Source organism: Thamnophis sirtalis, unplaced genomic scaffold (genome assembly GCF_051295495.1).
Source record: "Thamnophis sirtalis isolate CommonGarterSnake01/CBP01778 unplaced genomic scaffold, rThaSir2_p1.2 scaffold_1, whole genome shotgun sequence".
NCBI lineage: Eukaryota > Metazoa > Chordata > Lepidosauria > Squamata > Natricidae > Thamnophis > Thamnophis sirtalis.
In genome coordinates this window covers 19,273,987-19,288,619 of record NW_028261381.1, presented here as the reverse complement: position 1 = coordinate 19,288,619, position 14,633 = coordinate 19,273,987, and the positions used below count along the sequence as shown (strand labels likewise).

The 14,633-nt window shown below is 39.6% G+C and overlaps 1 protein-coding gene across 1 annotated transcript in view; it reads right to left on the bottom strand.

The window, feature by feature from the left end:
• Positions 1-13,564, bottom strand: part of ZNF385B (zinc finger protein 385B) — a 234,601-nt gene extending 221,037 nt beyond the window's left edge. Inside the window, exon 1 of the mRNA XM_087708343.1 lies at positions 13,447-13,564. The gene's annotated coding sequence lies outside the window, so the exon portion shown is untranslated. The remainder of the gene's footprint in view (positions 1-13,446) is intronic.
• Between the last annotated feature and the right edge of the window lie 1,069 nt (positions 13,565-14,633).

The following is a 14,633-nucleotide window of genomic DNA, read 5'->3' as shown; positions in this document are numbered from 1 at the left end:
ATTTATATTCTGAGAGAAATTCCAGTTTATATAGTGTCTGGAAAATATTTTCAGAAAATAAATGCATTGTTTAGAAATTTTCACTGGGGTTCTTTAATTTCACAAATATCTTTGCAGAAAAAAAGCCATTTTGATTTATTTATTTATTCAAACATGTGCAACTTAACAGGTATAAGTATAAACATGGACATGAACACAGAAAATGGGTTCGAATAAATGGTGACAATAGGACAGGGGTGGTAGGCACGCTGGTGCTCTTATGCATGCCCCTTTACAGACCTCTTAGCAAAGGGGTGAGGTCCACGCTAGACAGTTTTAAGGTTAGCATTATGGGGGTTTGAGGATGTAACAACAGAGTCGGGTAGTGCATTCCAGGCACTGACCATTCTATTGCTGAAGTCATATTTTCTGCAGTCAAGTTTGGAGCGGTTCACCTTGAGTTGCCTATTGTTTGCCTGTGTATTATTGTGGTTGAAGCTGAAGTAGTCATTGACAGGTAGGATGTTGTAGCAGACAATTTGGTGTACTACGCTTAGGTCAGACCTTAGTCGGCATAGTTTTTTAGGTTGTCCAAGCCCAAAATTTCAAGCCTGATGGCTTAAGATATTCTATTGTGAGCAGAAAAGTGGAGTATTCTTCTCATGAAATACCTCTGGACTCGCTCGGTTGTATTAATATCCGATATACAATGTGGATTCCAGTCAGACAAACTATGTTCAAGAATTGATCTGGCAAAAGTTTTGTATGCCCTATTTTGCAGTACAATGTTACAGGAGAAGCTGCTTCACAAAATTAGGTTATCAACTCTTAATGCCTTTTTGGTAATGCTGTTACAGTGAGCTCTGGGGCTTAGATCATTTGAGATGAGTACTCCTAGGTCTTTGAATGAGTGACGATCGTCTACGAGGTCGTATCCGCCCGGCTTGTATTTGGTGTTCTGATTTTTGTTGCCAATGTATAAGACAGAGCATTTGCTGGTTGAGATTTGGAGTTGCCAATTGTTCCACCATTCTGACACATAGCCAAGGTCGCTGTGTAGTACAGAAGTATCGTCAGTGGTGTTAAATAGTTTTACATCATCAGTAGAGAGGACAGGATTTGGTCTCCCTTATCTGGAGTTACATTATCATGCTTAACTATTGTCAAGTATTAAACACTGCAAAGTAACAATTAGTGTTCTTTTTCTGATCTGGGCAACTTTGGAATAAACTTACATATATAGCATCTTTGGTTGGGTGGATAGTATTAGGATCTAACTATACTAAAATTCTAAGACTTGACTTTTTTTTTTTTTTTGGGACTTTATGGAGAAACCCAACTTAAAAAATTGGGGGGAAATTATGATATGAAAAAACTGGATGGAAGCAGGAGTATTGACTTTGGACCAACTAATAGACAGTAAAAATTTTAACATACATTGTGCTAAGAGATAAATGTCATCTGCCTGATGTAACTGAATGCAATAGTTACATTTGCTAACACTGTTTGGACCAGCAGCATTTTTAGCTTCTGAGACACCTGAGATATTATAAAAATAGTTATAAATAAATCAATTTGATATGCAGATGTTATGAAATGAATGAAATAAAGAATTAAGATATTTCTTTATTGCCTTGAGAATGAGAGAGTTTCAACTTCTACAGGAAGAGTGTCAATGGTCCTCAAATTTATAAAGCAAAAAATAATGTTTACAGTCTATTGAATTCCATTACATTTGTATATAAAAGCAGCATTTTGTTGCAGATGTAATAAGGATAACCTCCACTGCTTCTTTAAAACACCTATTTTTACAATATCTCATATTTACTACTTTTGGAGGAAAGTAGTCAATTATATAAATTTGATATTCTCTTGAACTACATACTTGGTATCTGGAATCTGAAACCGGACAATGTAAATGGATCCTCCCTTTGACCAATGGTATGGGCGCGGTGGATCAGTGGCTGAGACACTGAGCTTGTCAATCAGAAAGGTCGGCAGTTCGAATTCCTAGTACCACATAATGAAGTGAGTTCCTGTTATTTGTCGCAGCTTCTGCCTACCTAGCAGTTCGAAAGCATGTAAAAATGCAAGTAGAAAAACAGGGGCCAACTTTGGTGGGAAGGTAACAGCATTCTGTGTGCCTTTGGCGTTTAGTCATGCTGGCCACATAACCACGGAGACAGCACTGGCTCTTCAGCTTTGAAACGGAGATAAGCACTGCCCTCTAGAGTTGGGAAGGACTAACACATATGTGCAAGCAGAACATTTTACATTTACCATACCTTATGACCAAAAGACTGATATTGTGGCATTGGAAAAATAAATACAAGCCTCTTTTCACTTAATGGACTGATTGTCCTTGCCATCGATGAGCAGATTGCCTATACTCTAGATGCAGACCTTGTATTTGTTTATTTGTTTATTCATTTATTAAATTTGTTTGCCACCCACCTTGCTATGAGGCAACTCCAAGAAGCTTACAATATGAGAAATAATAAAACCGTACAGACGCATATAAGTGCAATAAAAATACAAATTACAAATATGTTACCCATACATAGTGTAGGTTAAAAATGATAATAATTATATGGTAGTTATATAAATGTATTAAAATATATATGTACTTGAATAATATTTGCATTAGATAAGCATATATAAAATTGTAACTGTTTACTGTTAAAATTATTTGCCATATTATGTCTTTTTCTTCAACATATTTCTTTACTTTCTTGTTATTAATTAAACAGCAATAAAAATAATTTTAAAAAAGATTTTGCTTGTCAGAATCTGGAAGTGAAGGTTACAAACAGTGACCATGTGACTGTGGCACACTGCAACGTTGTAATCCCTAGCCAGTTCCAAGCACCTGAATCACAATCAAGTGACCATGGGGAGTGTGATGGAATGTGCAGCTGGAGAAGGAATGGAGGGAAGGAATCTTGGTAATTACACCACAGCTTTCCAGGGGAGGCAAAACATTTCAGAGCAAAATAAGAAATGACCGAAGCAGTCCTGAACTCACTGCAGGAGGGAGGAAAAGGTTCATACTCTAGAATCTCTCAGGATATATCTATTAGGTTAAAATATTATAGTTTTAGTCTGTCAAGATTCTGTCTATTAGATCTAAGCAAATAAAGAACTAGATTTAATCAGATTTCACTGTGTCATCTTTGGGATGAGGCATAAAAAGGAGATGGCAATGGTTGTAACCCAGTGGTGGGATTCAAACATTTTTACTATTGGCTTTGTGGTTGTGGCAGGGGAAGGATATTGCAAAATCCCCATTCCCTCCCCACCCCACTAACCTGCTTTCCAGCTCCAGTTCAGGGCAACAAAAAAGATCAGCTGGGAGACTGGGAAGCAGCGAGTTTTTTGGGGGGGGGGTGTCAGCCTATTTGCAGGTCTCCAGATCCTGGTTCTCCAGATCCTGTCAGAACTGGCTGAATACCACCTCTGTTGTAACCTCATCATCAGTTATAAGTATTCTTCATTCAGCAGCAAACCCTAACTTTGAACGGTTGCTGAACAAGTGGATATTAAACAAGGACTACCTGTACTTGGCACCTTTAAAAAAGAATAGCAGGAAACAAGCACACCAAAAATCAAACTGCCAAAATTCAAGAACAGTTTAGTTTATTTGTCTTGTATGCCACCCACTCCCGAAGGACTCCGGGCAGCTCACAATAGACAAGGGAAGGGGGGATAAATAGACAAAGACAACACTTTAAAAACGCAACATTCACAATTTCCGTGGGGCTGGGTGTTTCACAAGCCCTCTGGCCTGCTGGAGCAGCCAGGACTTGGTGGCTTTGCGGAAGGCTGGGAGGGTAGTAAGGGTGCGGATCTCCACGGGGAGGTCATTCCAGAGGGCTGGAGCTGAAACAGAGAAGGCTCTCCCCCAGGAGGTCACCAGCCGACATTGGCTGGCAGATGGAATCCGGAGGAGACCTAACCTGTGAGATCTAATCGGTCTAAGGGAGGTAATCGGCAGGAGGCGGTCTCTCAGGTACCCAGGTCCGATGCCACGTAGGGCTTTATAGGTAACGACCAGCACCTTGAAGTGGGTCCGGAGTCTAATGGGTAGCCAGTGCAGCTCGTGGAGGATAGGTGTAACGTGGGTGTACCTAGGTGCACCCACAATCGCTCGCGCCGCTGCATTCTGGACTAACTGAAGTCTTCGAACACTCTTTAAGGGCAGCCCCATGTAGAGCGTGTTACAGTAATACAGTAACAAAATGGTGATGGTTCAAAATAAATTAGATAAGTCTCTAATAGGCATAATGCCCTTTATTCTAAATATCTTTTTGAAATTAACAGTGACCTGAAAATTTTAATTCCATTTACTCTGCTGACATCACTGCATTACTCTAAGATCCTAGCATTTCTCAGGAATAGAGTTGCATATTCTAAAAATTATGGTGTGGACTCCAATTAAAAGGAACTTGCCCATCTTGCTCTGTATGGATATTTAACAAATGTTAGGTGGAATCCAATTAAATCTTAGCTGGTGGAACTGCTTCCATGAGCTGAGTGATGAGGTGAAAGTTATTTCTCCTATATGCCCTCAAAATGCACTCCACAGAATTGACTGTTAATTTCTACACTGGGGGAAGGGGGAAATATATATGACTCTCTAGTATCCTGTTCTGAAATATTCTGAAACACTGAATAATTATAGTGTAATATAGCAGCAGAGATTAGGAACAGCAAACTGAATGCTCAACTGGCTGTGCTATTGTTCGGAAACTACTACAGTTTGGCTGTGTCAACAAAACATCTTAAACACCTTTGATGAGCAGTAATCTAAAGTGCCTGAAGCATTAACAAAATACTTGACGCTGTGAGAAGTCATTCTGACAGTATAACAATACCATTATAAAAAGAACAACAATTGTAATTGCTAGAATTGCCATACTCAGATTGATTTACAAGGTTGACGCATCTACAAATGTCAGCAGATCAGTTTCTCTAATGCATTTTTAGCAAGTAAATTTAATGTTAAGAAGTATGCGCTATAGAAATTCTTTTAAGTGCATCCTTTTTGAGATGACACAAGTACAAGGCAAAAATTATTATTAAAACCCATAGGAAAACAATAAAAATGTGAAGTTTGGTAGATTGAATAAATTAGTTTAGGATTTTAAAATTCATAAGTAGACAGACTTCTTTGAAAAAAGAGTAAATTTACCTATATTGTATAATAATTTGGAAAAAGTGCTGAAGAGTTATAATAAATTCATTTTTTTTCCTTTTGCTAAGTTACTGTTATTTTGCCCTCATATCTTCATTCCTATCTTTTTACTTTAAGTACAGGGTAATCAAAAGTGATATATATTTTTCCATTTTTTTAAAAAAAACTTTCCTTCACAATTGCCAAAGAGATGCATCTAGAGAATCAGATTTGAATGTAATTTTATTATGCTCAGGCAAACAAAATTAAGTATATCAGTGCAACTTCTTCCAATTTTGGTTTAACTGAAAATAGAAGAAGAACGTGGAACAAAAGCACTTTCTAAATTCACTGGGAGAAAGCTCAGTATGGGTACATTTCCCTATGAATTGTCTTTAAAATAATCCAGGAAAAATATATATAGTTACATTTTAAAAATTAGTCATAAGCACAACAAAGTCAGGGGAAAAAATGACAAAACGGTTCCATATAAATATACTTTCTGCATTTTGCCTATTAAAAACATTACATTCTGACATGGCCATTGTCCAAGTAGAATGAATGATTCTATATTATAATGAAATACCTCCTTCTATGTCATAAGTAAAACATCTATTCTATGCCTACCTGGCTGAAAACAAGTAAACAAAAGTTGTTGTGAAATCAAACTGCACATGTAATTTCTCCTCTTGAAAAGGCATTGTTGATATTGGTGGAGATATTTGGTAATTATATAATTGCTACCACTGGAGTAATACATTTAATTTAATTTCAACTAAGTACCTGATAGAACTAGGCCAGGAAAATTATCTTATGTCTAGTAAACCTTCACATCTGGCCATGGAGCTTCAAGTGAGTCCTTTATTTCCTCTTCCTCCAAATAAGTAGCAATTCATGGCACTCTGTTCTGCCTTCATTCTTCTCATAACAGGAAAACAAGATGTAGTGAAATCAACATAATGCCATGACTTCAGGACAATCAGTGAAGAGAAGCTAGGAACTGTAGGATTACAGCACTCAGGCGCTTAGAACATCCCAGGGGTGGAGATGGGGAACTCAAAGTGCCTAAACAAACCAAATCCTGAAACAGTAGATTCTAGGGAGTTTCATTATATTAATGGATTGGCTTTGGCATTACATTCCTCTAAGTACTGATATCCTTTACTTGCCATCAGGTAAAGTAGAGAACCACCCAGCTCTCTGGATAGTTCCTACTCTCCACCACTATTGTACAAGGCAGTGATTCAGGGCTATGTATATGGTAGGGTCCTCCAGATGATAGCTCTTCAATTCTGGTTAAAATGCATCCAAGACTGATTCGGAATATTTTGACTATTTTCAGATCTATTTAGACAACAAGACATTATGCTATGGACATATTTATATATCTGTACGTCTCAGTCAATGTCAATAATGAATCTCCACTTGCTTTTCCCAGTCAAAATCTGACCCAGAAAATTCACTAATAACTGAATGTTCCACAGATACATCCATTTCCCACTTTCTACACAAATAGAAGAGAATGAATATCTATCATTTATGAGTTTGTGATGATGACAAACCATTATTTTTTCAAGCTTCCAAACACTGACAGGCATTCTGCATTTGAACTCCTTATTAAGGCAACTTCTTATTAGGAGATAGAATAGAACAAGCCAAGCATCTCTTTCACTCTGACCACTCAAACTGCCCATTCAAATATAAGCACTGATACAATCCCCTGCAATGGCAAACCCATGTCCAAATATAACGCCATTGGTAAATCCTCCATTATGCAGTTTATCTCACCTCATTCACAATGTTGTTCCTAGAAGACTGGAGACATTCTATAGAATTCCCATGCAATGCCAAAACTGCAGTGGGACAATATACTGCCAGCACTCAGTAATATTCTTGCTTTTGGTACTCTTAAGAGTGGTCATGCCAATGAAGAATTGAAGTCTGGCATTATATGTAGAAAAAGATACACTTCTCAGAGCAGCAAAAATTGAAAGTGTGTGCAAGTGGTTTTTTATTAATTTATATTTCAAATTTATTGATTTTTATAAACAACTCAAGTTGACTAACATATCTAATTCCTTCCTCTTCCTCTTTGCCTCATAACCACCACCCTGTGAAGTGAGGTAGGCAGAAAGTATGACTGGCCTCCATGGTTAAGGTAGGATTAGAACTCATGGTCCTCCTAGTTTCTAGCCTGGTGCCTTAACCATTAGACTACACTAAATCAGTCCTCAGTTGCCTGAGCATATGTACAGTTTGCAAGTCTTCTCCAAGTCTTTGTTACTGGAAGAAAGACTGATGATTGCTTTTTGAAATTGAGTTATCTGAATATGGTGAAATGATCTCCAGAATTTCTTGGATATTGCCCTATTTAAGTTTAATTTCATGCTACTGATTTTGCCATCTGAAATTACTGTGACATTACATGAAAAATCAGTTTATAAATTTTTGTCATTAATTTACTGAATTTATTACCTTCATATTCCTGGCAAAGCCTTGTTTAATGTTTGGAATACAAGGATGTCCATCTGCCAACTGTTGAGAGAACACATTTCCTGTGAAGCCGCCTAGGTATGCCAAAAATGTATACAGAAGATTTGGATGAGCTTATAGAGCAAATTTGGAAGTGTGATGCAGAAGGTATAATAGGAAGAAGTGCCATTGTGATTTGAGATTGAATGATAATGTGGTTTGGAATCCAGAAATAGAAATGGATGAAAAAAAGTTAAACTATAACTGATTTTTACATTTTACATTTTATATTTGTTACTCTAAAGATGAAGTATGTTGACTATAATTAACATGAGTTTGCAGTCACACTGTGTCATTTATTTCTGAACTTTTTCTCTAACAGATATTTTTATGCACAGCCTCCATACCTCTCTTTTCTAACTCAAACATAGAAAATAACCAGAGAGATGTTGTTTTACATAACATAAATTAAAGTTTGAAGATAAAATAATATAATCATATTTTTATAATTTAGAATTACTGTATTTGTTACTAGTGAAACCATCCTTACTTTAATAAACAGATTCATTTTGAACAATCTATAGTTTTTAAGAGTATACAGTTTCATAAGCACTGCTTTAAAATGTGTGTTGGAGAAATTAACTAATGATAGCAAAGGATCAGTACAAAATGATTTCTAACATATTTCCTATTAGGATGCTAAGGTCAGCCCAATGTTATTTACTCAGAAGAAAAGAAAGGTATCACAGTTCCAAGTTTATTTTTATTTCTCCCATACTTTTAGAATGCATTTAAAACAATTGGTAGGTTTTCTTTCTAGACTATTTTAATGAAATATTACTAAAAAATGTAACAATTAATTTACAAATCCATTTGAAGAATTATAAGAGATTCAGTCAATTTGATACTTCTATTTTGTAAATGAAGTAGCAGAAGAATCAATAAACTTTTTCAACTTAATTTACTCAAGTCTTTATTCTGGTAAGCTATCTCACTAACTTTTACCTGACCTTCTTTATATGAAATACATGATGTCATCATTACACAGATCATTATTTAGCCTTTTACCTCATTTAAACATATAGTTCCATCACATTGCTGTTTAAATTCTCAGTGTCTTCTTGCAAACCTATATCTTTAATTATCAATTATGCATATTTGAAACAGAAATAAAATTAGTCATAATAATGGACTCAGCATTCATACAGTATTTGAATAAATATACTACCTAAAGAATGGGAAATATCCAACATGCTAATGAACATCTTACATATTTGTAACTTTAAAAGAATTGTATTAACTAAAAGAAAGAAGAGCATGTATGGTTATTTTTTGTTTGAGCAATTAAATAAAGTGGTGTCCGGAAGTCCATGTGCTATAATTGCTTACTAGCCAGATGTTTTCTAGGCAGGGATCCAGGGACAGCATGCTGTAATACCTTTGATCCTATGATTTGTGCTTCTCATCCAGAGCATTCCCTTTCAGTCCTTCAGCATTCAACCTGAGAATTCTATACTGTTTCTAGCATTACTGACTTTGCAATTCTATGGTTAGTTTCATTTACTAATACAAAATGTATAAATTAACACTACATTTATTAAGTCAAACCACGATAGATAGATGATAGATAGATAGATAGATAGATAGATAGATAGATAGATAGATAGATAGATAGATAGATAGATAGATAGATAGATATTCCAGTAAACTCATCTAAAAATACCTGCATAAAATTAACAATAGTTTATTTCACCTCTTCTTCCCCTATTCGTAAATCAGATAGATCAAAGTGAATTCAATATAAAACATGTATCAGTTACATCAGTAGGAATCATTTCTAAATTTATTCTGAAAGTCTTGTCAACAAATGGGTTGCTGACCACATTCACTCCATTCAATTTATAATAAGGTTACAAATCCTCCATTACCTTTAGGCTTTACTTAACAGCACAGTTCCAAGTGGGAAAATAGCTTTACATCGGGGCTATTTATGAATTAATGGATTTTAGAACATTTACAAGCATTATCACAGAATAATCTTACAAAAGTTAGTTGCTGCTTCATTTCTTTATAAAAGTTTTACCATAATGTTCACACAGACATATCTGGATGATACGGTAGTCCTCAACAAACTCACATTTTCATGTTTCTTATTTCAAAGTTTGGGGGACATATTTTCAAAACATTCATATTTCCCAGGTTTCCTGTTAGCCTTAACCTACTCATTGTGGATAATGCATACAGTTCTAAGAAACATATTTTTATTTGCTATTGTGCCTTACAAATTTGAAAGCTTAGAACAATGATGGCGAACCTTATAGACACTCGTGGCACGACATAACCACGAAAGTCAAAAGCGCGCCAACAACACCGTGGCGCTAAAACCGCGATGTCAAAAGCGCGCGACAACAGCGCGCCAACAACAGCGCGCTGACAGAAGCGCGATTTAACTTAAGGTAAGGTTTAGGGTTAGGTTTAGGGTTAGGTTTAGAGTTAGGTTTAGGGTTAGGTTTAGGGTTAGGTTTAGGGTTAGGTTTAGGGTTAAGTTTAGGGTTAGGTTTAGGGTTAGGTTTAGTTAGGTGTAGGGTTAGATTTAGGGTTATTTTTAGGGTTATGTTACAGCGCGCTTCTGTCGGCGCGCTGTTGTCGCGCGGTTTTGACGGCGCGGTTTTGTCACCGCGCTTTAGTGACACACGCTTTAGTCGACTGCGGTTTTGTGGTGGAACCATAGACACTGAGTGCCCAAACTGCACACACATGCATGCCCCAACCGAAAGGTCTATGGGCACGCAGGGACATGCGTGGACATGCACATACATGGATATGGATGAGCATGCACATGCACAGACATGTGCCCAGACATGTATGAGCATGCACATGCACAGACATGCATGTGTGCATGTGCAGATATGCGCATGCGCAGCAGAGACCCAAAGACCAGCTGGCCAGTGGGAGGCAGGGCATCCCAATACCAACACCATAGCAAGAGGTAAGATCTGCGTACCACCTCTGGCACGCGTGCCCCCTCTGGCACGTGTACCATAGATTCACCATCACGGGCTTAGAACATCAAAATACCTGGACTAACTTTCAGGAAGTTCCTCAAGGATTGGGTGTTAAAAGTATGCAAAATGTTTTTGCAAATTGAAAATATCTCACATTTGCAATATATTGTTCCTACTAGTTCAAACTCGATACTGCTCTCATCTAAATTTGAAACAGATGCTTTCAGCTCAGAATGAGGATGTCTCAAGCTTAGGTGTCATACTGAACTTAAAAAAAAGTTTAAACTCAAATCCTGAACAATTTAAAATGTTTTACATAACTTGGTTGCATGCTGTGGTTTGAAGATCTGGTCTAGGTAAAATCTTTGGACTACAATACATATACATATGAACTCAGTCTGTTGTGTAATCAAATCAAGGATGATTTCTTCAAGCAGGGTGATTCCTAGTTGCTGAAGAAATTCCCCTTTTCAAGAAGTACCAAAGCTTTTTAAAAGGCAGCAGAGATATGTAAGGCCAAGAGAACAAGTTAAGCTGTATCTCTATCAACATGAAGACCAAAAGCCTATAGGGCTTTCCAAGTAAGGAGTTTTAAATCTAACAATCCATCTGCATTTAATCATGGCATAAATATGCCCCAGCAACCTCTTTCTTCTGACATATACTCAAGTTATTACAGCATTTCCAACTCATCCTAAACCAATAACTACAGTCATCTTTAGCTGAACAGAATTTTCCATTTTTAGGCAAGCAAAAAACCACAACATTTTGTCATGGGTGTACCTGACCAGCTTTTCAGACTATGTGATTGTTGTGGAAAATAAAGTGTTTCCCATAGGATGAAATCATACTAACCACTTTAAGCTGGGATAGGTGTGCCCTTCCTCTCCTATCCTCTTTGGGAGTCGCAGAATTGGGGCCTTTCAAACTGGGCTCTGTTTTTTTATACTTATCAGGTCTCTTAATCCGCAGCTCAAAGATCTGAACACAGCACTGACCAGAGGTGGCAGAGGTGGGTTGGCTGTTTTGTGAAGTACAGAAGAGAGTCAGGGTGACTTCCATCTGCTGCTTTACAGAACATCTCTGTGTCTGTCAGCTGTCATTTGGGATTCTTTCTGAACCTGGTTTAATACAATAGCAATAGCAGTTATACTTATATACCGCTTCATAGGGCTTTCAGCCCTCTCTAAGTGGTTTACAGAGTCAGCATATTGCCCCCAACAACAATCCGGGTCCTCATTTTACCCACCTCGGAAGGATGGAAGGCTGAGTCAACCCTGAGCCGGTGAGATTTGAACAGCCGAACTGCAGAACTGCAGTCAGCTGAAATAGCCTGCAGTGCTGCATTTAACCACTGCGCCACCTCGGCTCAAATACTCTTCTGGAATAGTGCTATGCTCATATTTCACACAAACCCATCATAAATAGGGCTCATTTCAGAAACATTTACCAGTCTTCCAGAAGAGAACACTATTCCAGAATAGTACTACTGTTCTAGAATAGCCCTATTCCAGAAGAAGACACCCATATAAAACTCTTAAAACCACAGCAAAGTTCTTATAGATGTCTAAATCAAGCAGAATATTTTTTTTAAAAATTGCAAATCCCCCCTCCAGAGGCATGCAAGTGTGTTGGAGGCTACAGAAATTGAATAAATAAAAAATAAAGAAATAAACCAGTCTAGCCATCTGTCAAAATCCACATGCACTCCAGTTCTATCTCAAATTAAGGAAAGTGACTGGTGGTACTTTCCCACTGATGGGTGACAATTGGTATTAGGTAAGGGAGAAGAAAAGAAGAGGGAAGGAAGCCAGCAACCCATGCCCTGTGCTCTGCAAATAAGGGCAGCACCACTCGCTGGCATTGTGGCTGTTGTGACAAGAAGCGGATCACCAGTTGGGGAGCCAACCTAGGCTAGTATAGTTCTCCCAGCTCAAGCCCGGGTGGATGGATCGCTGTTTAACTCACCGAGGAAGACAAAGTCATTTGTTGCCCGCATACTTTTCAACGGCACGGGTAGTTTGTGTCCCGCTCCTAAAAAACCTTGACCTACTTAGAGAAACGGAGGAAACGGCTCTTCCACAACCTCACATCTGCCTGCAACGGCGAAACTGAACTGAAGGAGATCCTGAGGGGAAGAGGATGGAAACTGTTGTGCCTGCACGCAGAGAACCCGCGCTCCATTTCACCCAGCTGGCAAGCCTTGGCTCTAAACACGCGAGGCTCCCCCTCTATACGGGCAGCGAAGGGAAGCGGCTAACACATTCACACTCACACACACAAAACAACGCAGTAGTTTGTTTCCAAAGGAAGATGCCCCTCTTCAGCAAACCTGCTGCTGCTGCCGCCGCCGACTCCGAGATGCCCCAAAACAACGCCACCCAAACGCGCGGTCGGCAGCCTGGGTTGTAAAAGCTCGCCTCTTCACAGCAAACCTTCTGCTGTTGTTGCCGCTTCCGAGACGCCGCTGCTCGGGCTTCTTTTAAGGCTGTTTTATTTCTTAAACCGCCTCGCCGCCCCCCTTTTTTTTGTGCCACAGGCCAGGCGGTACATACGAATAAGCACCCGGAATTGACGCGCGCGGCTCTTTCGGAGAAAGCCGCCTCAGTTCCGCATCTGAACGCCGAGGACCCCCCCCCTCCCTCCCCCGCCGCCCCCTTGAGCGACTCAAGGACCGCTCAAACTTCGCGCCCGACCGAGAGACTTTTTTTTTTTAACCACCCGCGCCGCGCCGCGCCTGAGGATCTATCTCCAAAGGGGTTTCCGCTTTGACACCCGAGCCCGGGCGCGCGAACCGTCCCGCCCGAAGCTTCTTACCTCGCCCGAGGCGCGGCAGGCGAGCGGCTTTTGGGAGGAAGTGCACCGGAGGGAAGCGGCTTCTTCCATGGGCGGCCGTGCGTTCGTCTGAGCGCGCGCTTTTCTCCCCCCCACAACCCGCCCTTTCCGTCAAGCTTCTTCTCCTTCTGTCAGGTGGCGGCGGAGCGCGCGGACTCCCCTTCCCTACCAGCCGGCAGAGCGGCGGGACAACCCTAGACCAGAGCGCCGCGGCCGGAGACAAAGCGCCGCGCGCATGCGCCCGGCTTGGCCCTAAACGACCCTTTTTAGGCAGCCAGGTGAAGCGCGCGAGAGAGAGAGTGCGGTCGCCTGCAGTTTCTTTGGTGCGCTTTAAAACTCTTTGCACGAAATGAGTCTCCTTAGATAGGAGAGAGGGACGCCCCACGCCCGCTCTCGGCCTCTAATTTCCAGGGATGGCCTAAGTGGCCCTTTTGCAACTGGATGATAGTTCATATCCCGTAACTTTTTCTTAAGCCGTTGTTGCAAAGGCTGAAGAAGCGCGCTCTTATTACCCCGACGTAGTTTAGCGTCAGGATTCAGCGATCCCGACTTTAAAGCTGCTCACCTGCGCGGGTTTCCTCTGGTGGAAAAGAAATTGATGTTCCCCGCCTTGCAAATAAATCTATCGATCGGCAAGCCTTGAAGTGAGCAGAATAGATGCATTTGCTTCAGTCGACAAAGAGAGAGGCCCATTTTGGGAAGAAGCTCCTTCCTTCCCATTGGGAAATCCAAAGCAGACAGTCTAGATTTGGGCACTTTTTAAATATTTTTATTTTATTTCATCATGAATTAGATAACAGATCTAAGTATAAACATGATTATGAATTATGAAATGAATACAAATACAAGGGAATATTAGGACAGGGATGGTAGCCCGCTAGTGCGCTTCTGCATGCCCCTGAAAGACCTCTTAGGAATGGGGTGAGGTTGAAGTAGACAGCCTAAGAGTAGACTTCTATTGAAAAATCAAAGATCAGTCTTTCAGATGACACCCAGGCAGAGTTTGGCAACCCTTTCTGAATCCTCACCACTAACATGTCAAAGGGAAATAGATTTATATTCAGATTATTATATTTAAAGCAAACAGCAAAGAAATGTATGTTGATATCTGTGATCTACTTTTATTAAATCAAGCTACGCTGAACAGCCTTGAGGGAAAATGTTGTATA